At 38.5% G+C, this 15,596-nt stretch overlaps 1 protein-coding gene and 1 long non-coding RNA gene across 4 annotated transcripts in view; one reads left to right on the top strand and one right to left on the bottom strand.

The window, feature by feature from the left end:
- Nucleotides 1–11,419, top strand: part of LOC129515554 (uncharacterized) — a 67,176-nt gene extending 55,757 nt beyond the window's left edge. The window contains exon 3 of the long non-coding RNA XR_008665597.1: nt 10,846–11,419. This is a non-coding gene — a long non-coding RNA (uncharacterized LOC129515554). The remainder of the gene's footprint in view (nt 1–10,845) is intronic.
- SH3RF1 (SH3 domain containing ring finger 1) overlaps nt 1–15,596 on the bottom strand; it is a 184,557-nt gene that overhangs the window by 82,722 nt on the left and 86,239 nt on the right. The gene's annotated exons all lie outside the window — the stretch shown is intronic.

Genomic DNA, 15,596 nt, shown 5'->3' on the forward strand with positions numbered 1-15,596 from the left:
AGTTTCATAAGCTAAAGACACTCAAGATCTGAATTACAATAATGTCATTAAGTACTAAGGTTAATAAGGAAAAAAATATTCATATTTGGAGACATCACTTTATATTGCAGAATTCCAAAGATAAGGAAAAAATTCTCAAAGATTTAGGGCAAAGTTTACCATTATGGAACCAGAATCTGATTTTTTGGCAGCAATACTGGATAAAAGAAAACGACAGAGCAATGCCTTTGAATTTCTAAGGGAACGTGATTTAGAAAAACTCAGCCAGCTAAGTTGTTAAATATTTATGTGGAAAAAAGATAGATATTCTTGAATAAACAAAATCTCAGGAAGTTCATCCCCTGTGCATTTCAAATAATAAAAAAAAAAAAGTTCAGGGATCCCTGGGTGGCGCAGCGGTTTGGCGCCTGCCTTTGGCCCAGGGCGCGATCCTGGAGACCCGGGATCGAATCCCACGTCGGGCTTCCGGTGCATGGAGCCTGCTTCTCCCTCTGCCTGTGTCTCTGCCTCCCTCTCTCTCTCTGTGTGACTATCGTAGATTAAAAAAAAGTTCAGGGGCACCTGGGTGGCAGTCATTTAGGTATCTGACTCGGTTCAGCTCAGGTCATGATCTTAGGATCGTGACATCTAGCCCCCCATCAGGCTCTGCGCTCAGTGTGGAGTCTTGCTTGGGACTCTCTTTCCCACTCCATCTGCCCCTCCACACCTATCCCTTGCTCTCTCTCTAAATAAATAAATAAAGCTTAAAAAAAAAGTTCAAGGAGGTATCTCCCATCCTACCCCCAACAAAACCACAGAAGACTCCTAGAGAGAGGATATGTGATACAAGAAACATGGATGGCTAAAAAAATGATCTAGAAGACATAAAGAAAATGGAAAAGAAATTTAAGGAGAATCCATAGAACTTCGAAGCTACATTCATCCTACTTATATTGAAGCAGGATCTGCTGACACAGGTTATGTTTCCCTTTTTAATGGACCCAACCACACTGCAGTGAATAATGCTTATATAATCAGAATACCACAAAGTGTTTTTATGGAGTTTCAACCTATAGAATCATTCTCCAAACATAGAAAAGAAGAATTAGTTACAGCTACATAACAGAACTCTATAAACTCTGATAATATAACAAACAAAAATCAGGAGTTAGGGAAGGGGAGATGGGAAGTAGAAGCAATCTCAATTTTATCCCTTAGTATCCGAAATTGATATTGTCCAAGGCTAAGGAATCAAGAAAAAGAAACACATTTTTTGATGTTGTGCATGAAACCAGTAGAAGAACCAAATATCAGAACACAGTATAAGTCCTTAGCTCTGGAAAGTAAGATTAGGGTATGAGAGAAGAGACACTTTAATTTTCTATTTTAGACTCTTCTGTGTGGTTACATATTTTATATCATGAACAGGTATAACTTTAAAAATAAAGTGCATAAGAAAAAGGAATGCAGTGTGTAAAATTCTAATATAGTCAACTATAAATTTTAATTATCTTGTTTATTAAATAATTCAGATATGCAAAGAAGATGGATACTATAAAAGAGAGCTCTGTACCTACAACATAATTTGAGAAACAGCATTATAAATGCAGTCAAGGCCGCTTATATATCTTAAGCAACCACATAATCACCTTTAAATGAAAATGAAAAGAAGAAAAGTTAGGTAGACCCTAAATACACACCCCCTGTTCACACTTCCAGTTAATCCTATTACTGATTAGGATATTTGGTTGCACTAAATAATTGACTCTGGCACTTTAATGCAATATCAACAGAACATCAGTAAAACCCCTACTATCTCATTTATTATTTCAAATTCTCTTATAAAAATACAGACTTCTTAGCTTGCTATGCTAATTATCTTTATGACTATTAAAAATAGAACAATTGTATAAAATAAGACAAATTGTTTTTTTTAAAAAAGACATAAATTGGTTCCACAATCATACCTCCCACTTCTGTAAGACCTGGCCACACTAATCAATGTGATTTCATCTTAAGACTTTATGTCTGGGAGCTGGTGATCCTGACATGCTGTAGATCATGGGGCCTGGAGAGTGAAGCATGTTAGCTTTGGAGGAAATAAGACCATAATGCCTTTCCTCAGATCAAAAGAGGTTAGTTTACTAAACTTATGAAATACATGTCACTTTCAAAAATATCTATTTCTCATGCAAACTTAAGAAGTCAACATATCATCCCAACTATCAGTTACCTCATCATTTACTTTTAAGCAGGGACTAGGGTGGGGGTAGGAGGTAAGTTGATAGTATATGAATTCTTAGAGCCACAGTAAAAAAAAAAAACTTCATTAATCTGAGATAGCTTTTAAAATGTTGAAAATAAAGCCATTTCTCTCTTTCTCACAAAGCGTTTTAGAAATATAAGGGCAGCTCCCAATACCACCAATCTGATTTAAGGATATAGCATGATACTTCCATTTTTTTTTTTTTAAACAACAATTACAGACTTTTTTTTTTTCTTTATTTATTTATGATAGTCACACAGGGAGAGAGAGAGGCAGAGACACAGGCAGAGGGAGAAGCAGGCTCCATGCACTGGGAGCCTGACATGGGATTCGATCCCGGGTCTCCAGGATCGCACCCCGGGCCAAAGGCAGGCGCCAAACCGCTGCGCCACCCAGGGATCCCGATACTTCCATTTTAATTTTCCCTGAGTGTGAGAGAGAAATGGAGAACCAATGAATGAATTCATACTTGGTGGAAGCCCTAACATGATTACAAAATCAAAACAGGTGCTTTTCAAACTATTTTTCAGGCCTATGAGTCATTTGGTGTTCCTATTACATGCAACTCTGATTCAGTACGTCTGGGTAGGGCTAGAGAGGCTGCATTTCTAACAGGTCCCAGGAGATAGCAGTGGTGATGCTGCTGGTCCAGGAACCATACTTTGAGCAGCATGGGAATCAGGGATCAGTCACCTTCCTCATGTCCTTTCTGAATCTTCTTCCTTAGTTGCTCCAGGATTCAAGCTTTTAACAGTTTCTCTTTTCTAAGTTTACTCCCAAGCCAATCTCATCTATTCCCTTCTTTTAACACCATTTATGCCAGCTATTACCAACTCTGGCTGCATATTAGGATCAACTAGGGAGTTCTTTTAAAGTTATATAAAAACCCCATCCCAAACCAATGAAGCAAAAATTTCAGGGTTGGGTCAGAAATATAGGCTTTTTTAAAAGCTCCTTCATGGTTCCCATATAAAAGGCCAAGACGGGGCAGCCCTGGTAGCTCAGGGGTTTGGCGCCGCCTTCGGCCCAGGGCCTGATCCTGGAGACCTGGAATCGAGTCCTGAGTCAGGCTCCCTGCGTGGAGCCTGCTTCTCTCTCTTGCCTGTGACTCTGCCCCTCTCTCTCTCATGAATGAATAGATAAAATCTTTAAAAAAATAAATAAATAAATAAATAAATAAATAAATAAATAAATAAATAAATAAATAAATAAAATAAAGGGCCAAGACCTGTTATCTACATGCTAATATCTCCCAAGCCTGATCTCAGCTACAACTTCTCCCCTGAGCTGCAAGTGCTTCTATTTCTCCTATCAAACGTCTAATAGATGTCTCCAAGTTGACCTGTCTAAAATAGACCTCTTGATTTCCACCTGACTCCACCAAAACCTGAGCCTCTACCACTTCTTCCCATATTGGTAAATGGCCCCACCATTCCTGTAGCTGCCCTGGCCCAAAAACTGAGCCTCATCATGATGCCTCTTTCATATTCTATGTCTGATTCACCACCAATCCTGCTGGCTCTACCTTCAAAATATATCCTAAACTGGTGCATTTCTTACAACTTCGATTGCTAGTAACCTAAGCCAAGATAACACTACCTCCATATTGCCACTCTTGAACCCCTAGAGTCTGATATCTACACTCTCTTGCCTGTTAACTTCCCGATGGCTTTCTTATCCACTTATATTAAAATACAAACTCCTTTCCATGGCCTCCAAGGCTTTGCATTATCTTTAACCAACTTCCTTCACTCTAACCTCTAACTCCTAACCCTGTTGCTGCTTATAACCACTACAGGCTCTTTTCTGCCTCAGGATCTTTCTCTTGTTTTTCCTTATGCCTACAATATTCTTTATAGGTTTATTTCTGCACATTGCTCAGGTGTCTACTCCAACATCACTTCAGAAAAGCCTTCCCTGGGATCCCTGGGTGGCGCAGCGGTTTAGCGCCTGCCTTTGGCCCAGGGTGCGATCCTGGAGACCGGGGATCGAATCCCACGTCGGGCTCCCGGCGCACGGAGCCTGCTTCTCCCTGTCTATGTCTCTGCCTCTCTCTCTTTCTCTGTGACTATCATAAATAAATAAAAATTAAAAAAAAAAAAAAAGAAAAGCCTTCCCTAACTATCCCCAAATAGCCTCACACAACCACATCTATCATAATGTCCTCACCTTACTCTTTCTACCATGCTCCTTTTCTTTGGCATTTCTCACCACCTGAAGTTATACTAGTCATTCCTTTGTTGGCTTGTTTATTGTCTCCCCTCACCCACTCCAAAATACTAGAACATAAGCTCTAAAACCCAGCTTACCTTATTCAAGTAAGGATCATAAGCCTATGTCCATCCCTAACAAGTTGTAGAGACTCTAATGCATGTTGGTTGTTATGGGCAGAAAGTTTATGGCCTCTCCAAAATTCATATATGGAAGCTATAAGCTCCAATGTGATGGCATTTGGAGGAGGGGCCCTTGGGAGGTAATTAGGTTTAGATGAGGTCATGAGGGTAGAGCTCTCCTGGTAGGATTAGTGCTCTTAAGAGGAGACACCAGAGTTTCCTTTCTCTTTCTCCACAAAAGTACACCAAGGAAAAGCCATGTGAGCACACAGTAAGAAGGTGGCCATTTACAAGCCAGGAAGCAGGCCCTTAACAAGAAACAAATGTGTCAGTACCTTGACTTTGGACTTCCCAGCCTCCAAAATTATGAGAAATATATGTCTGTTGCTTAAGCCCCACAGTCTGTAGTGTTTTATTAAAGAAACCTGACATTGGTAAAATGGATAAATGAATCAACAGAAAGTAACCTGGGTAGAGAGCTCTGTGGTGTACCCCAAAGCTTTGTAACTGTCCATCCTTTGGGATGTCCAGCATTTTTAGTAATGATTTCAATGAAAGTATTTAGGACACAATTAAATTGCCAGTGACACAAAACTAGAAGGAAGTGCTAGCCAACTAAAATGATGGATGACAGAAATAGGATTTTGAAAGATTTTCATCAATGAGAAATACGGACCAAACAAAGCAAGTATTTCCTGGGATGAACATTTACTAGTGTATTTCATTGTTTAAAACCACTAGCATAGGGATGCCAGGGTGGCTCAGTGGTTGAGCGACCACCTTTAGCTCAGGATGTGATCGCAGGGTCCTGGGATCAAGTCCCACATCGGGCTCCCTGCAGGGAGCCTGCTTCTCCCTCTGCCAGTGTCTCTGCCTCTCTCTGTATGTCTCTCATGAATAAATTTAAAAAAAAAAAAACCTTTAAAAAAATAAAAATAAAACCACTAGCATAGGTATAGGAAACTACAAAAGACCTGCCCTAAAAGCAGATTAAATGAAAAAGACTCAAGGACTTTTGCTAGCCACAAGTTCAATATAAGCCACAAGAAACAAGGATGCTGTCAGATTCACTGGAACATTAGCCTGCATAAATGAGATGCTGGTGGCAATTAGAGAAAGGAACAGACCTTCCATGTACCGACTGATCAGCCACATCTACAGAATCTTGTTCAGTTCTGCGTATCCAAACTTATAAGAGGAATATTAATAAACTGATCTTTAGAAAGGTGAATGGTCTAGAAAACATAGTAAAGAACATTTGCCTAAATGACTTAGAAGACTTGAGAAAAAACCTAGAAGGTGAAGACAGTAATAGTTGGTAGTTGCTGAGCATTCTCAATGTGCCATCATACATTCACACACACAATACACTGTGGGGTAGGCTATTATTATTATTCCCATTTAACAGATGCAGAAACTGAGGCTCAGAGAGGTTGTGTAACCTACTCAATGTTACACATTCAGTAAGTGGTGGGGTTTTATTCCAGAGTGTAATCTTTAAACACTCAAAGGGTTGACATATGGAGCAGTATTATAATTCTAGGGTCTAAAACTACAACAACAGAGGGAAGTTAAAACCGGCCATGCTCATTTTCAATGCAAAGAAACATTTTTTCTAATAATGAGTTCCTTCTCAGTCATTAACAAGTATTCATGTGAAGGCTGGCTAACCTGCTGTCCCTTTGCTGCCCAGAGAATAGTCAATTTGGGTGGGGGTTCAGAGACCCCTTTTTCCTCTCAGCACTAATTTTCAACGTGTTTCCTTTTTGAAGGAAAATGAAACATTTAGATATTTTGTATCTAAATACAGCACAGAACACTGAATGGTAATGTCTACAACTCCTCAAAGCAGTGTTAGCTAGTTATATTTGAAAGAATGATAAGCCATCTCAAAGTCCAGCACTCAACTATTATAAAACAAGTAAGGGATGTTATGCCATCCTTTGTTAACTCCGAACACAAGGTAGATGCAAGTGTACTCACAAATAGGGTCTTGCTTATCTCTTTGTCTTCCAATTTTAAATACGTTCAGAAAAGATAGATCTTTTCCTAAAGACTTCCTCAGCTTGTACTCTAGAGATCTTTACTTTATAAATACCCACTTGTACCAAAGGAGGCATTCTTCATCCTTTAATTAATAAGACATCAACTAAATAAAGGACAACACTTACAAGAACAGAATACACAGAGAAGTTACAAAATTAAGCATCAAAAGATCCCCACACTGATTCGAATGAACACATAATCTGTAAAGGCAATGAAAGTTTATTAAATAAACAAGAAAGAATATATTTTTTAAAGATTTTATTTATTTATTCATGAGACACACACACACACGCAGAGGCAGAGACACAGACAGAGGGAGAAGCAGGCTCCCTGGAGCCCGACGTGGGACTCGATCCCGGGTCTCCAGGATTACACCCTGGGCTGAAGGCGGTACTAAACTGCTGAGCCACTCAGGCTGCCCCATGAAAGAATATTCATAATCCATTGATAATCCATTGTATATGTCTATATCACTAAAAAGATTAGTCTAGTAAAAGCTATCTTTCATGTTAATTTTTTTTTAAATTTTATTTATTTAATCATGAGAGACACGTGGGGGGGGGGCGGCAGAAATACAGGCAGAGAGAGAGAAGCAGGCTCCATGCAGGGAGCCCGATGTGGGACTTGATCCAGGGATTCTGGGATCATGCCCTGGGCTGAAGGCAGTCACTCAACCGCTGAGCCACCCAGGTGTCCCTCATGTTATTAATTTTACAATGAGATACATCTTAACCACGTGTAAATGGTATTATCTACCATTTAAAAAATACTCAAATGTTTTAAAATCAATCTCTCTCTCTCTCTCTTTTTTTAAAGTAGGCTCCATGTCTAACATGGAGCTCAAAGCGGGACTTGAACAATTCTGAGATCAAGAGTTGGATGCTTAACCAACTGAGCTACACAGGTGCCCCTAAAATATCTCTATACCTTAAAGTTGCTTACATATATGTAAACAAATTTAATGGAGTTAAGAGGTTAAAAGAGAAAAGATCCTATATATGTAGTTCATATATACAGTTCCCTGTATATATGGAATGGAAAACATCACATATATGCATGTATAATGTGAACACACATACAAATATTCACTTACAAGGCTGATAAAGAGGTGCTAAGGCCTTGATTCTCACAGATGACATCTTTGAGAGTTTAAAAAAAAAATCGCAATTAGAAATTATGAACCTAACCTTATTTTGAGGCATCAACTCAAAGGATGTCGGGGCTAAAAGGGATCTTAAAAATTATTTAGCCAACTCCCACACATCAGGACAGAAAGGTGAGCTGAATGCCCAAAGCCACACAGCTAGAAACTCTGTAAATGTGATGAAGTTAAGAACCTTGAGATGGGCAAGTTATCCCCGGTTATCTAGCTGGGCTAAACATAGTCATAAAGTCTTCAAAATCAGAAAACATTTCCGGCTGAGTTCAGAGGCAGAGGCAGAGGCAGAGGCGGATGTGACTATGGAAGAACACTGCTGGCTATGAATATTGATGCAGAGATGAATCACTGCTGGCTATGAAGATGGAGGAAGCCCACAAGCCAAGGAACGTTGTGTAGCCTCTAGACAGTGGAAAAGGCAAGGAAACAGATTCTCCCCCTAGAGCATCCAAAAAACAAAACCACCTTGCCTGTGCCCTGATCTCAGCCCAGTGAGACCTGTGTTAGACTTTTGACCTATAAAACTATAAGATAATAAGGTTGTGTTGCTTTAGGTCATTAAATTTATGTTAATTTGTTACAGCCAAGATAAACTAATTCACCATGTGACTCCATATTCAACATTCTCATCCCTTGGCCAGTCCAACATCTGAGGCCACCTGGGACAGACCTCACATCTGCTTTGAGGAACTCCCCACACTCTGCAGGTTAGACAAGGATAAGTTGAGTAAAATGGTACACAGCTTGACAATGGAAAAGAAAGCTGCTGAAAGCCCTATACAAAGACAACACTGCTCCAACTTTGGATAAGTTAAATTTCACTGTTTACTTTAGCTCATTCTTTGAACTACATTTGCTTCCAAGTGAAATAAAATTGACTTTGAATAAATTTTACAGTGTTCTACTTGAAACAGCTGGTTGGGATTTTTCAAAAAGCATCTTGTCAGAATTATGTATTTTTTTCCTAAGACATATTCCACCCACTAAGTCATACCAGCAGCCTTGGTAATCATGGTAGATTATAGAGTGAATGCAAATCCCTTAGATTTCCATTCCTCAATAAGCTTCTTACAGGAAGGTGTGAATATATAAAATACCTTAAATTTAATGCAAAGGAAAGCTGCAAAAATCTTTGCCACATCCAATACATGGAGGGGCAAGCAGAATTAAAAAGAAAACTTGTAGTTCTAGTGCTGAACAACCAACACCAGACCATCTGCATAACACCAAAGGCAAAAGAAGCAAATGCAGCAAAATGAGACCTAAGCCTTAACTGATTATTTCCTTTCCCATTTCCAACTTAATGTGTCTTGATTTGGGAAGGGATTATCCATGAAGAATAAAGTAGTGTGGGAAAGGAAAAAAAAAAAAAGGAGTTAAACTGAAAACCTGTAGATGAGAAAAATGTGCCAAAACCAGAGAGGCCAAAGGCTCGTGTTCCAAGTCCTGCTTGTATAAATACTGATCCTCCACCTCATTGAATTGTTGACATTACATAATTAGCCAGTTACAATAATAACACTACAGCTTAACAAACTGCCACAACCAGAGGAATTTTAACTAGTCTGGTGAATTGCCCGTCACCAGTTACATTTGTGCTGAGCTTCAAAGCAAAAATGGAAAAAGAAAAGAGATGAACGTTTAGTATGCAGACTAACGCAGAGTAAACAAGAGGAGTCTAGTCCATCCAGGATTTGGGTTCCTAGTCCCCCCCCCCGACCCCATTTGTTTTTGTGTTTATTTAATTGGTTCAGCCTTTATCTGTTGCCTACTTAAGTAAAATTCAGTAAAAGCACCACATACACACTGTGATATAGGAAATAAATACTAATTTACCTCATGTTAGTGTATACATGAAACAAATTCAAGACACTTTTACTCTTCAACTTTGTAAACTTTAACATAACTCCCCCAACAAAACCCACAATTTAAACCCAATACTTTCAGTTTTATTCTTCAACTTTTTAAACTCTAACCTAAACAAACAATACTTTAAAAAAAATCTCAGATGTGTCAGGCACCTATTAGCATTCCCCTCACTAACCAGAGGAAGAGTTTCACCTGCCTGTGACCCTTTCTTTTCTCTTTAATCATGCGTTCACTCTAGGGAATGAAGGGCGCTGTATTCTTTCTTAGTAAAGTAAATTAAATTTGAAATGTAGCCTAACCCAGGTACTTAGGAAAATCCTATACAGTATCCTGAGCGTTCTTACACATACTGTAAAGAAATGCTCAATCCTTCCATTGAAACGCAAAGTATTTTCTTACAATTATTTAAGATCACAGTCCTAGGAACTATTAAATCTGGAAGGAAGTTTAGAAATCATCTGTTCTACTCCTTTTGTTTTATAGAAAAACAGAATCACAGTATCTTTTCTCCCCTGTTGCAATGAAATCATAAAACCTTGCTGACTGAGCATTCCACAGTGGGTCAGTTCCTCCTGCCACTATTCCAGGGAAAGCGCAGAAAGAGGAACTGGGGCTCATATTTCATCCAGGGAACCATATTGAAAATAATGACCTTTCCATGTAATTTATCATGTTCTTTCCTCCCTTATTTGGTTGGTACCTAATCTTCATGTCATCCCTCCCTCCCTATATCCCATATCCAAAATACTTTTTAGCAAACACTCACTTTGGAAAACCCTTTTAAGAGAAGTCTCCTGAAGATTAATAAAATGATTTAAGTATCAAAGAAATGAAAATAATGGTGAAATTTGAGGCATTCTGATGATATTTGAGTGTGTAAAAGTCTTCCCAACACTCTTTTATCTATATCATGTTGGTAACTATCCACTACATTCAAATTTAAATCCTTACCTTGTCTAATTTTTATTTTACTTTATTTTGTATTTTATTGTGTTAAAAGAACTCTTAATATGCACTCTATCCTCCTAACAATTTTAAAGGGTATACTCCAGTATTCCTAACCTGTAAGCACAATCTTATGCAGATTTGTTATTCATCTTGCATAACTGAAACTTTCTACCCTCAAAATGTAGTATCTTGCCCACTCTCCTTTGAAGCTGCTACTCTTATCCTTTTATTATCATTTTTCTAAGATTGTGGTGCCAAAAAAGAATGGGACGGAAATCTGCACGAGGCCACACAACACTTGAGACTTCCAACTTCTTCAGCTCTTGGAACTAAAAGTGAGGTTGTCACCCAAATGGCCATTCTTGCAAGTGGTCTCCAGAGCCCGAGTGAACTCACCTCTCCCTTCAGGGTTTCACCAGCCCTGCTGCAAAAAGGTGCTGCCGACAAAATTTTCTAAAGTAAAAACTAAAGATGCATGGTCTGACAAAAAAATGATCTGACATTTCTGTTCCTAACACTTTAAATCCTCTTACTCTGCTACATTTTTCTTTATGGTGTTTACAGTTCAATTCATATCTATCCATGCATATATACATGATGTTCTATTAGGTACCTATTTTTTTGCTGTATAGAGACAGTTGCCTCTTCTATTAAAGTGAGGAATGGGATCATATTCATTTTACTCATTGCTGTATCCTCAGTGCCTGAAAATGTACCTGGCATGAGGTAAGTACTTACCTAATTTTTGTTTAATGAATAAACGAAGTTTTTGTTGCTTATGTAGAGAATGGAATGGACTATCTGAAATAGAGATTAATTCAGGAAAAGTCAAATACGTGATTTAGTAACTTTCAAGTTAGTTATATTTTACTCTAACTCTATAAATGAAAAAAAAAATACAACTGATTTGTTAGGAATAGCTCATTTTTATAACCAAATTACCAATGATTGTATAAAACACCACCATTTCCAAAAGAATATAACCAAAAAGATCATTTACTAAGCAATGGCTTGTACACAAAGACATAGCATAGAATGTATACATGTTTCAACACACATATAATTAAGAATGCCAAAATATTTTCTATCTTCAAAGTATTCTTAATATCCTAACATTACCTGGAAAATTCAAAACTCCTCAAAAATATTATTACGGGGGCTTTTAGAGCATGGAAACTAACATAAAAACTAACCTGTACAGTTTAAAATAAAAGAGACCCGTTTATTAGTCTCTATCATAGAGTAATTTTAGGTTTTTTAAAACCAATTCTGCTCTAATGTGACTTACAAAGGGCTTATGGAAAATGTTTCTTCTGAACATGAACGATTAGCTCAGCACCCTGTTAATTACCATCATCCCCTTCTTGCCTCTCTTCATAGCTGGTTCTGTTGCAAAAAGGTCTATTAAAAAACCAAAATGGAGTCATTTGTGTTAAGCCTCATGTAAGCAAACCAAGACTTAATACCTAACTGAAACTTCAACTTCTCCCAGGAATGTAGGTTTTAACCAGACAATCTGGAATTAACCTGAATTGCACCATGAAATAATCTGTCCAACAGATCCCTCCTGTTCCTCACATTAGGAGGGTGACCTTGCCTGAAACAATGCATACATAGTCTTTGCTAATAATTTCCTTTTCTGTCCCTTTACACTCTTAAAATTCTTTCCTTTTCTGTAGCTCAGGAGAATTCTTTACTATTTGCTGGGTGGGATGCTGCTTAATTCATGAATCACTGATAAAGCCAATTTGATCTTTAAATTTACTCAGCGGAATTTTTGGTTTTTATCAGATTTGGTGGCAGTGGTGGGATCTGAAGTGAACTTCTGACAGCATTCAGGGACAAAGAGAAACAGGAATGATACCCCACAAACCCTTTTGAATTCACTGTTTTTTCTCAACTCTTCTGAGGGCCATGGGTGAGTTCTCCTATGTTCAGAGTTCTGCTCTCTTTGCTTTGAGCTCCCAATCTAATTGGCTTTCCAATCCAGGGCTTATTAGGTCAGTCTGAGCTGGCAGACAGTTCCATCCAGAATCCAACTCCTTGCCCTTGATTCTGTTAGGCAGAAGCTAGACCTGAACAGTGGAAGGAATACCCTGAGGTATGGTTCCAAGTCCATAAAGAGGGAATGAGAGAGACATGTGCTGGAGGCAAGAATGGTGATAAATAAGCTATATATTAAAAGCCTGGGAACACAACATCCTGACCTTGTGGCTTCTAAGGCCTTGGGGCTGACAGATCAAGAGCCACAGGTGCAGAGTATGCACTATTCTCTTCTACTTCTGCCCTAGAATAACCCGTAGGCTCATTGTAATGCATTTGCACTGTGGGTACAGCCCCTTCAATGGAGACAGGCTGCCATACCTTGTACGGTCAAAAATTCCCCCTCCCAACCTGTGGGAGGAGTCCCTCAAATGACCAGAAACAACCTCCATCAGAGACCAGCAAGACTGAATGGCACAGCTCCTCCCAGCCCAGAGAGGCACAACAAATATCCAATCCTCAAACAACCTTAGGGCTGGTTCCACCTCAAGGCATCTGCCCACTCTCCCACCTAGAGAGTGTACTTTTGCTTTATAAACGGTTTTGTGCTTGCTACTTTCCTTCTGGCTGGCTTTATTAGAGTGGATCCCCCATGGAAATCTTCTCATGCAAAATCCAAGGACCAAGACCCCCATTCACACAATGCAGACTTTCCACCTCTAACAGTTCAGTTGGCAATTTACCAGTCGTTTGTAATCACTTCCCCCAGTTCCAGTCCAGAGTCCCCACTTACTGGAGTTGCTGATTTAATCCATAGTGTGAACTGCTGGTGGTGTGCACAGCCATCTCTTGGGCACTGTGCACTAAAATCCCTTGGTTACTGCTGGTGTGTTAAGATGCACATGTTAATGTTTGTCTTGTTTTGTGTAGACAAAGGCTAATTGCTAATAAGAATCTTGAAGTCAAAAAACCACAAAATTGGTGAGCATAGGTCAAGCACTTAAAAGATGATAAAGCCCTCACCACCTAATTAAAAAATTCCCACATTAGGATAAGTTGGTCATGGAACAAGTTAGATGGACACTAGGTTACCCATTAGGTTCAAGAAAATTTCCATGCAATAAGGTATACTGTAAAACAGCACACCATTCCAAACCCCATGACATACATCTTTTAGGTATTAATTTGGCTCAGACCCAAAGGCCCAGCTAAAATAATAATAGTAGTAATAGTAGTAGTAGCAGTAGCAGTAGTAGTAGTAGTAGTAGTAGTAGTAATAAAAACGAGATCTTCAAACACCAGTTAAGCGTGCCATCTTCTGGCACACTTCCTTATTTTATGTCTAAGAACTGCAGTCCTAAAGGCTGTAAATATCTACAAAAATAACAAAATCTTACAAAAGCCAATTTAGAATTATAATGGCCATTATGGGAAACATTCCAATTAGACAAAATTGATTTCAGAAGGGTATTTGAAATTAAGGGTTCCCATATCAAATAAACGGAACGGGATACCTATTTTCATTGGTGTGTAGAAGGTTCCAAAAGTGTCTTTAAGATTCCGTAACAGCAAAAAAAAAAAAAAAAAAAAAAAAAAGATTCCGTAACGGCTTCATTAAAAAGTTCACTGCAGAAAGCTAATGAAAATCTAAAGACACAGGACTGTAAACAAAATCTTGCCAAACCATTAGCTTTATAGTTACAACAGTTCCAAGGCCAGCCACATAAAATACCTGCAATGCATTCTCCTAGGGAATCCGTCATGAAAACAATGGTGAGGGATTGATGTTTCAGTTGTAATCAGCCAGGACACTGGGAAAGAGATTGTTCTCAAAGGGCCTGTGCAAATTTTTCAACATCAACTCAAATGAACTCATATCTGCCCTCAAAGGAGTCCATATGGGCCTCTCCCAGAGTTGATGAGACTCTGAGGAATTTTCTGGGAAACTGCTATGTTATTCTCTTAATCAGCCAAGGGAAAATAAAAATTAATGAAAAACCTTGCCAAATTCTGGATACTGGAGCTATACCTCCTTTAAACATCGCTCAAGAGCCTGTGGATGGAATCCTGGGAAAACTGGCAGAAGCTGGTTAAAGGTGACAATTCTTACCAGCCTCAGCTTTCCTGGATCTCTGCTATAGTGCCCCGTAAGAAAGAGGGAAGTAAAATCTCTCTTGTATCCTTCTTTGGGGATGTGTCTTGAGTCCAAGGGGTTATCCAATACTGCCAAAAATATTTACTGTTTGTCTCAACTAAAAACTAAAGTAGTTCTGTTGTGAAAAACTAGCCAACCACAGAACCTGATAGAAAAAAAACGTTTAAGCCTTCTCCCCTAAGTTTTACTTTTACAAAATAAAACTATGTATCCAGGATAGAAGAAAAACCTCCCAAAGCCCTTGTAAAATGATTTATGAGTGGATCAACCTATCAGGTCATTGAAGGTGCAACACCATCCCTTGAGGAATTGAGAGCAACTATCTTTATCTTAAAAATCTCTGCAAAACTACAAATGCAACTCTAGGGGCAACTTAAATTCCACATATTCTTCTTTACCAATCCCCAAACTTTCCCCATTTATCTTAAAATTCTTGTAACCTGCATTCTTTCTGGTGCTTTGGGATGTAAATGTTAAAGTACACACTTCAGAGAAGTAGTTCTTATCAAAAGAGAAACAAAAGGGGGAAATCATTGGAGCTTGGGCTAATGGGAAATCCTGTGTTGTGAAACTATAAGGTCTCTGTTTGCATCTGTCTGTCTGTTTATGTGTGTTTATATATATGTGTGTTATAGATGAGTGTGATATTTTCTACCTCTAGATGGCAATACCAAAATTAATTTGTGAAAGACCTCTATTTAAGTGTCTTAAAGAAAATCAAGTGCTTATATAAATTAGTATTCATAAAAATTCTCAAAAATACAACAGAAACAAACCCAACTACTTTTCAGTTTCACTGATCCAGGTTAACCTTTGACAAATAAAAACTAGCTTGGGGTTTGGTTTCATTAAAATAGG

The sequence above is a fragment of the Nyctereutes procyonoides genome, unplaced genomic scaffold (assembly GCF_905146905.1).
Source record: "Nyctereutes procyonoides isolate TBG_1078 unplaced genomic scaffold, NYPRO_anot_genome, whole genome shotgun sequence".
Taxonomy (NCBI): Eukaryota; Metazoa; Chordata; class Mammalia; order Carnivora; family Canidae; genus Nyctereutes; species Nyctereutes procyonoides.